A 9,625-nucleotide genomic window follows, 5' to 3' on the forward strand; every position below is an offset into this window, starting at 1 on the left:
TTTCTGATATAGCAGTCATGTTTTTTATTTTGAAAGAGCAAATATAAAACGAAAAAAAAATTATATTATTATTATATATTTTTTTGTTCGACCCCCTTCCCCTTGAAAACGAGCCATTGCATGCACGTGAAGGTGTAATGCAGCCGTTTCCAACCCAAGGGCATCCGCACATGCGCTCTCCGCCGCTGGGCCGTTATAAAACTTTACGCCCGTTACATGCAACTTTACGCCCTACGGAGAAAATTATATTTATCTTTTAAAAAATTGCATCGCTGGACCCTACAATCTTAATGGTAATCCGAGTTTGCTTGAGAATTTCTAACTGAATTCGAAAGAAAATTGTACTTTCTCAGCCATACGATTTTCAGATTTATAACCTACGTATAAGAAAATCACGAAGCCTAATATGACAAGGCAAGTTTGTTTGACTGAAATGATAGTTCGAAAAAGTGTAGTATTAGATATGTGCACTGTGAAAACTGTTTGGCTGGAACAACAAAATTTTTTTTGGCTGAGCAAAATAATTTTGTTGCTCTTGTGCAACAAAACTATTTTGTCGAGCCAACAAAATTTTTTTGTTGAGACCTTTTGTTGGCCAAACAAAATTGTTTTGTTAGCATAACCAAATTTTGTTGTTGAGGCAATAAAATTCTTTTGTCACCCCAATACAATATTTTGTGGGTTTAACAAAATTTATTTGTTAACTTAACAAAACATTTTTGTAATGTCAACCCAATTACTTTGTTGTCTTAAATAAATTGTTCTGCTGTATACACAAAATAGTTTTGTTGGCGTTGCTAAATATGTTTTGGTCAAAAACATACTTTTTGTAGTCTCAAAACCGGAATCATTCGATGTTCAGTTGGAGATACACTTTTCCCTTAAGACGGTGTAATCTAGTAGCTTTCGTTCCAATTTTATTTGTATTCCAAGCACTTCATATGCCAAGATTTTTTCAATGAAAGTACTCTCAGGCGTGAGAGCCTCAAACGCATCTTTATCAATGCCATGCTCTACGAAAAGAAAGATAAAATTGTCTACACTCTACAATAAATTGACAATTAAACTACTTTATTTTCAAGGTATCAAGTATCAAAGTTTGAAAACGTGCGTTTACATCAACATTTTAGATTATGATTTGGATGCTTACTTTTGAAGATGTCGATGAGATGAGACAGTGTAGGCCCCATTCCTAAAGAATTAGACGGGTCGCGTTATCCATAATGTTTATTCACTCAAATTAGTTTAAGCAGCACGTTTGACGTTACCGGAATACGCGACTTCACCGGTATTGTCCGCCATCATGGAAATTAACTTGCATACTTGTGCACGTGGTCCCATTGAACGAGTGCGCATGCGTGATTGCATCTTTCGTTGACCTAACTAAATAAATTTATTCGGTACAAGAAAATAAGGCTTAACAAGATAATTTTGTGTTAAAAATCAAATATTTTGTTTGTCCAACAAAATAATTTTGTTCCAACAACCAAGATTTTTCTCTGACAACAAAAACAGTTCAACAAAATGGTTTTGTTGCGAATAATACATTTTTTTCTCAGTGTGATTAAAATATCAATATATTATAGTGTAGGTAGAAGAATGTTATGCGTCGGTATCATGGCTGTATTGGACGTATACTTTTATGAACTATCTATTTGAAAGAACACTGCGTTTAAGTATTGCATTGGGCATCCGGCTGTTTGCTTGATTCAGCCATACCAATCGATGTATTGTACCGTGCATGTTATACGAGATTGATGAACTGGTGTGGTGCGCGTCTACTCGGCATTAGTCGCCGTCTTCAGACTTGTTTTATAGCAAATGAGGTTAGTGAAGAAGATTTCTACCTAACTCCAAAATTCGTGCTAGATTAAGTTTTATTAAATATTCTATTAAACAATTTCTTAATAAATTATGTATTTAACATTTATTTACCTTTCATTTTTGTATCTTCAGAATAATATTTGAATTTTATGTATACAATAGGTCAGGATTTTGATGTAATTTCGTTATTTTACGCCTGATTTCAAAGACTTTAAAATACTTTTTATGAGTTCAAAAGATTTAAGGTGATTTTAAGGGATTTTGTAGCATTTCAATGATATTGATATAGTTTAAAAAATCGGTAAAGGAATTTAAAATATTACAAAGCATTTTAAATGAATTTTGAAAAGAAATTTAAGTTTAAGGATCTTCATGTAATTTAAAAATATTTTTAAGTATTAAAACAGATTTTAAGGAATTTCAAGGGATTTAAAGGGAGTTATTTGATTTAAACATTTTTAAATTTTATAATTGAATTTCAAAAGCTTTCAAAATATTTAAAAATATTTAAAAGAGTTCAAGATTTTTTTAACGAATTTAAGGGATTTTAAGTAATTTTGAAGAACTTTTGAGGAATTTCAGTAGAATTTAAATGAGTTTTAATATTTTAAAGTAATTTTAAAATATAAATGATGTACTTGAATTTTTAAAGTCTGTTAAATCTCTTGAAATCTTCGGAAATTTTTAGAAATAATTTAAAATCGATTAAATTTCTTAAAATATAGAGGAGAGTACTCGAATATGAGATATTCTCGTAATATGAAATAGCGGGGTATCAGCTAAACTAAGAGAGCCACTCTGTTGGTTCTATCACTAACTTGTAGCCCTTAAAGAAAGAGTAATTTCGTGGTATAATCCATTTTACATTGGGCTTCTAAAGATTACAGGCGAACTTTTTGTGAAATCAATGGTGGTCGAGTTCTTGGAAGGGAATTCTTTAAACCCTATTTATTATTCATTAAATATGTATTTAACATTAAAGTTTGCCTGGAGTGATGGGAATTGAATAACTAAGTAGGAAAATATCCATAGTGTAGAAGTTTTTCATTGTATAGGTCAGGCATAGTAAGTGCGTATTTGCACGGTGTGGTTATCATAAAATGAGATACCTGTGGTTTTTATAAAACTGTGAGTGCGCGGGGGAAATTGGTAACAAAACTGTTTGTGACAACTGAAAAAACTAAATATATCTAAATAGCAGTAAATTTATACTTCGGAAACATAGAATAAAGTTTTTCATTAAAAATAATACTTTATTTTTCATTTTATTAGCAATTTCCTGAGCTATCTTATATTATGAGAATAGTTTGACGAGTTTGGAAAAAGCACTTTTTTACATTTTTTGTATTTTCAGCATAAAAAAAATGCTAATAAAATTTTTTATTTGAGCTCCTTTGGCAAACTAAATTTCCTTTAAAATGACATATATATTACTTTTAAATTCAGTCCATAGAATTCCGGCAATCATGCCAAACAGAGTTGGTATCTCATATTTAGGTACTCTCCTCTATATATTGATTTCTCTAAAATCATTTAAAATATCTTAAAATATTTTTGAATTTAGTTAAAATCTTGTTTACTTACATAAAATATTCAATAATAATTTGTGCTTAGCAAAATTTTGCATAGAATGGGTCACAAAAATTTACAGACGGTCCTGCACAGCTGTAGGTTATATTTCAGATTTTTTTCTTTCTACTTGAAGCGAGGTTAGCCGCGAGGCTTTAGGCGTTAGGAATGCGAAACGTATAGGGTTCTCAAACCCGCGTAATATAAAAATTTTCATAGCGTGCGATTATAAATAATGTAGTGATTGTGTAATACCAAATAATTGTGTACTCAAACATCTGAACAAATATTAAAGTATAAAGTGATAATATAATAATACAAAAGATTAATTTTTTTCGGCGAAAAGTTGGTTTCAAAACTTCTTCGATATAGACTGTATTTTAGCTGGAATTTTGGATTTTATAGGACTATTTTACGTTTTTCGTATACCCTTCCTTTGAATCGAGGTTACGTCACCCCGGCCTTTAAATTTTATAGAACTTTATAACACATTTCTTTGAATAGTTCAACGCAATGTAAAACAAAGACGATTTTTATTTTTTCGGTGTATCTTTGAAAAATACTTTTTAACGAAATCATAGTTTTATATTATTAATAATAATGAAAGTACAAAAAAATCAAATTTTTAAATTAATTTCAACTCTACTGCCGTATGGAGGATGCATCCTCATTAGCATTTTATATCAGGCATGCATAGCATTAGACTATCCAAACGGTATGCTTAGATCTCCTCAATGGGAGGTGCAGCTGAGAGCCGTGCGTATGGTTTATTTACCCCAACCAAATTCTGTCTGACGCAGCCGTACAAATTCGTTCTACTACAGCCATCTTATGTTTAGAAATATCTATTAGAACAAATGACTGAAGCAGTAATATTTCCTTCATTAGTTATAAAATTTTACTAAACTTGAAAACAACTGAAGGTAAAACAAGATATTTAAAAATATAATTACAACATTGACGCAAAGAACGTTGTATAAGCACTGATGTCGACTCACTGAAATCTATGTTTCATTTCGTTTTTTTATTCGGAAATTCAACTGAATTCGACCGCCTAGACTTTCCTTTTTTATTATGTCGGCAATTATATTTCAGGAATTATCTATTATCTTTAATTTTCAAATTAGGTAATGCTATAAACTGACGATAATTTTTAATTGTCTGTGATTTTATTATTTTGGGAATTCTGTATTTCAAATATTTTCTTTTACGGGAATTTCACACCGTCGAAAATTTGCAGTCGTCCAATCATTCAATTTTTATTTATACATACCAATTTAACACTTTCATTTACACATAAAAATTTTTTTGAATGGTATCCATACTTAAGATTGTAAAGTTCAAAGTCTAAATTTACAACAAGTCTTTCGATTTCAAACAATTTCAGTTTTAAATTGTATAGTTTTGAATATTTGATGTACAATTCATTATTTTTAATGAGCAGTCAAATATTGCTAAATATTAAATCAAAATGTTTGTTAATTAAATCATTTTTAATACCTTGTGTTAAAAATGTAATATTTCATACTGAAACAATATTTAAATAGGACTTGAATTTGAATAAAAGCGTTTAATAATGATAGAACAATTTTCAACTTTAAAATCTTCAAATTATTTGATTTTGAATAGCCCGGGTGGAAATTTAAGTCGGGGGCTGGCTATTCTACGGCTGGAGAGCCCGACTTTAATTCGGGCTGTGGCCGGGGTTTCTGGTCGGAATCCGACCAGCATTGTCACGCTGCGCTGGCCAGCGTCCGGCCACAGAGCTTGGTCGGGAGCTGACCGGGGAGCCCGACCGTGGCCCGGACAAGATTTGGTGCTTTACTAGATTTAAATAATTCGGGTTTCAATTGTACGAAGAGCATCTGTCACAGCATTAGGGGATCGATTTGATTCTTTTTTACTGTAGAATTAAAGCATATTAATATATGAAATTCCAGACGCCCAGCACACAGACAACATTAACTATTTTCGCGTAGTCGTTGAGACAAAAAAGGTATTAAAAAAATAAATATTAAATGATTACGAGTATATTGACTTTAAATGTTAATAATCCTGTTTAAAGTTAATACATATATTACATTTTTAAACATTATATTACAAATAAAATTTATAACGCTACGGGGTATCGAACCTACATCTATGTACCTAAATCTATCGCCTAGCAGTCGGGAGTGCTAACCACTGCGCTAAACCGACAAGTTAAAACTCGTTAAAAAAAGCATCCCCATAAGCTACACTTCAGAAAAGATAAAGTAAAAAATGTTCAGTTCTCTTTTTCTAATTATGTATTATTATGCAACGTTATGTGAATATAAAATACACGAACTTTCATCAGGAATATTTATTTAGGAATTTTACAATGACAGGAAATGGGATTTTTTATGAGCATTTAAAATTTTTAACGACAGAACTCAGAAATTTAAGCGTGAATGTTGAAAATTTCTTGATAATAAAATTGTTTTAACTTTCGTGTAAGGTTTGGATTTTACGTGTTTTATGCTATTTTACAACGTTTAATATTTACATAAAATGTGATTTTTTCTGAACATCTTCAATTTTTCATAAAGATGGAACTTAGAAATTTTTTCTTTAAAAAAAAAAACAGTTCAAATTTTTAAAAAATGTCGTCGATTTTTTGTCACAAAATTCATTGTTTGTAAGTCTGAACTCATGAAACCTTAAAATTTGTGGTGTCAAAAAGATATTCAACCAATATATTTCCACGCGGGGAACATCCATGCGGGCATACACATCCATTTCTTAATGAAATCAGAAAAAGTAATTAAGTTATAAACGAAGTTTAACCATTTTATTATTGCTAATCAGCGCCCGGCCAGCTACCTTCTAAGCATTCGATCATAAGATTTGCCCGATCAGAGCCCAATCAGCCCCCGACTGGGGTTTTGACATAATTTCGCCTAGCGAGTCTCCTACCAGCGCGCGGCTAGGCTCTTAAAAAACAAAAATAGCCCGGCCAGTCCCCGACCAGAAACCTTATTGTACCAGGACCTACCCCCCCCCCGGGGGGGGGGGCTTTTTCCACACAGGAGATTTAGAATCGTTTTGTGAAATCAATTATTGTTCAATTTTTTGTATGTACTCAAATTATAGTTTAATTTTTAAAAATTATTAAGTATTTAATTTATGTTTAAAGCTTATCAAATAAAGATTTTTTTATAATCTAATGTTAAAAACCATTTATGTCCAGCATTAGTATCAAATTAAATTTATATTAATTTAAACCAGATCAAAAGCACGAAAATTGACATCACGATTACTGGGTAATTCATAACCTAGTATTGACCAGTATTTAAATTTTAACGTCAAAGTTAAACATTACTGATTTTAGTGCTATCGCGGACAAAATTTTGAATACAAAAAAATAAGAGTATCAACATAGATTCCAATCAGTCAAAAACTCTGTTCGTATAACGCGTGTTTTTCGAACCAATGCTTCGGTTATGAATAATCTTATTATTCATTTTTCAAATATTTATAAGTATTTATATTTAATTCACTTATGTATTTTATATATTTAAATGATATAATTATGAGTAAAATGGGAATCATAAGCATCAATAATTGATCGAATTATGCATATTAGAATATAATTCTGAGCTTAAATCAGAATTCAGCGGTGAGAGAAATATATCATTGGAAACAACAAAGCTGTGCCGTAGAAAGTGCCTAAATTCTACCTAAATTGCGTCAAATTTGTAATAACTATTAATACGAGCTTCTCTAGCTCTCAAGGAAAAAACATCCCACTAAATAATTTGAGTAAAACTTGTAAAATGAAAACTAAGAAATTTGAATAAAATAGTATAAAAATAAAAATTCTAAAACAGTGAAAAATTAATGTATATTGGCGCACTTTATTATTTGTATCTATATTTCTTTTTATTTTAGACAATGCTTAGATTTTAGTAACCAAACAAGCCAAAAATAAAGTAAAATATGCAAGAAACAAGAAGTAGGTACTACGTCGCGTAACTTACATTTTATTTTTCCATATTTTAATTACTACTGACTATGTGAGTATTAAAAAATCACTTTATATTGCTGTAACGTAATTTATACACTGCAATATTTGATGGATTTATTCATAACTTTTTACATTCTCATCATTTATGATTGAGAAAGTATTAGAATTTTCGGAAATTTGACATTACAATTTTTCAACGGATCTCCACGTTTCGAGACCCCCTGAATCCGATAATCAAGTTTTCACGGTGGCATCTGTCTGTCTGCCCGTCCGGCCGTCCGTCCATAAACACGGTAACTCTCGAAAAAATGAACGGATCAAACCCATCTTTGGCACACTTTTTTTAGGTCCTAAAAGAAAGGAAAAGTTCGTTAACCAGCCATTTTTGATGAAAATTCAAAAAGTGAGCGCATTTTGAAAATTTTTGAGACCACTTTTTTTCTGAATTAGAAAGTTCTATGTGCGGATATTTATAGTATTAAAAAGAAAAAAAATTTAGCCTAATAACTTATTCCGATAAAATGAAAATTCTCTGAGTTATAGCATTTTCAAACAATTTTCAATTAACCGAAAATCAAAGTTTTAAGCCAAAAGACTTACGATATGAAAAAAAGTCAGGAGAAGAAAAACATTTCTTCTTGAAAGCCCTACAAGATTATCATAACAAATTATTGAATTTTCTTGAAAAATCGAAAATTCAAATGTCTGTCAAAAATCGAGCGCGCAGCGCGAGTGTTACGATGAGAATGTGTACCTCAAAGCCTACAGAGCTTTGAGAAACTTAATCTTCGACTATACTTAATTAGGTAGATAATTCATAATATGAAAACGCATAATAATACTCCCATCTAGAAGAGATTTTTTTGATAAAGTGTGATTCAAGCATTCCAAATGCAAAGAACAATTATCCGTGCGCGAGGTGTAAGTATGTCCGAGCGCGAAGCGCGAGATTCAACCGTCGCGCGCCCTAGGCGCCCTCAAATTTGCGAGCGAAGCGAGCCGCGCGCGGCAGATTTTTTTATGTTGAAACAATTAGCGTTACGCCTCGCAATATTTGAATTTAGGTTATTTATGAATAACTTAAAAACGGGGACTCGAAATAACAACCTCAGTAGAAAGGATTTTATTTTCTTCAAGGTGGACTTCAATTGCTTTTTGTAGTTTATGAACTCTTATTTTTGAGATAATGAAGGCTTGGGTAGTCTTACTTTCGTTCCCCTAGGTGCGAATTCAGGTCGGCACCCAGAGCAGGTGCGTTGGTCCAAGGTCGGACCTACTTTGGCCCGCCGTAGATCGGCAGCCAAAGTTGGCCACCTTTTATATTTATAAGATACTTTTGTCGGCCCAACCTAAACAGCCAACGTTAGCAGACAACGTGGGACCGACTGTTGGCCCAACTTTGGCCCGAACATGGACCAACCATCAGGGCAACTATGGAAAATCTTTCGTTAACGAGTAAATCCAACTACTGGCCCAACTCTGGGCCAAAATCGTCCCAGAGATCGGCATCATGGGATTAACAAAGTTCTGAAGAAATTAGGCCGACTATTGGCCCAATAATGGTCCAAACATGGACCAACCATCGGGGCAACTATGGGTCGTCTTTTGTTAACGAGTAGCCCAGACTACCGGCCCAACTCTGGGCCAAAGTCGACTCGGAGATCGGCATAAAGGGATTCAAAGTTCTGAAGAAATTAGGCCGGCTATTGGCCTAACAATGGCTCGAACATGGATCTACATAGGGGCAACTATGGGACATCTTGCGTTAACGAGTAACGCCGACTACCGGCCCAGAGATCGGCATAAAGGGATTTAAAAATTCTTTTTAATGAAGAGAGAAAAAATTTTATAAATGAATTTCAAAATATTTCAAATGATTTTAAATTACCCATCATATTCTCTACTATAAGATTAGTTCTATAAAATTTAATGGATATTTTTTTTCCGTGTAATTTCCATAGTTGGCCCGATTTTGGTAATGGATATTGTACCAATAGTCGGCTAACATGGTCGGGCCAAAGTTATAATTTCGCTGTTGGGCCGACTTCTAGTAGTCATGGTTGGGCCAACCATGGTAGCCAATAGTCGGCAAACAGAGTGGGGACATAGTTATCATTTCGGTATGTTGGCCAATGCATGGGTGGCAAAGTTAGTCCAACTCCGAGAAAGTTGCCCCGACTATGGCCCAATGGAAAATTCGCACCGGGGCCACGCGAGATATGGACTTTTTTTGTATTAGTTTTT

The 9,625-nt window shown here is 32.7% G+C and overlaps 1 protein-coding gene across 1 annotated transcript in view; it reads left to right on the forward strand.

The window, feature by feature from the left end:
- The first annotated feature begins 1,769 nt into the window (after positions 1 to 1,769).
- The window catches only part of LOC117169369 (B9 domain-containing protein 2), a 24,550-nt gene continuing 16,694 nt past the window's right edge, over positions 1,770 to 9,625 (forward strand). Inside the window, exon 1 of the mRNA XM_033355721.1 lies at positions 1,770 to 1,826. The gene's annotated coding sequence lies outside the window, so the exon portion shown is untranslated. The remainder of the gene's footprint in view (positions 1,827 to 9,625) is intronic.

This window comes from Belonocnema kinseyi, chromosome 3, assembly GCF_010883055.1.
Source record: "Belonocnema kinseyi isolate 2016_QV_RU_SX_M_011 chromosome 3, B_treatae_v1, whole genome shotgun sequence".
In the NCBI taxonomy this organism is placed as follows: Eukaryota; Metazoa; Arthropoda; class Insecta; order Hymenoptera; family Cynipidae; genus Belonocnema; species Belonocnema kinseyi.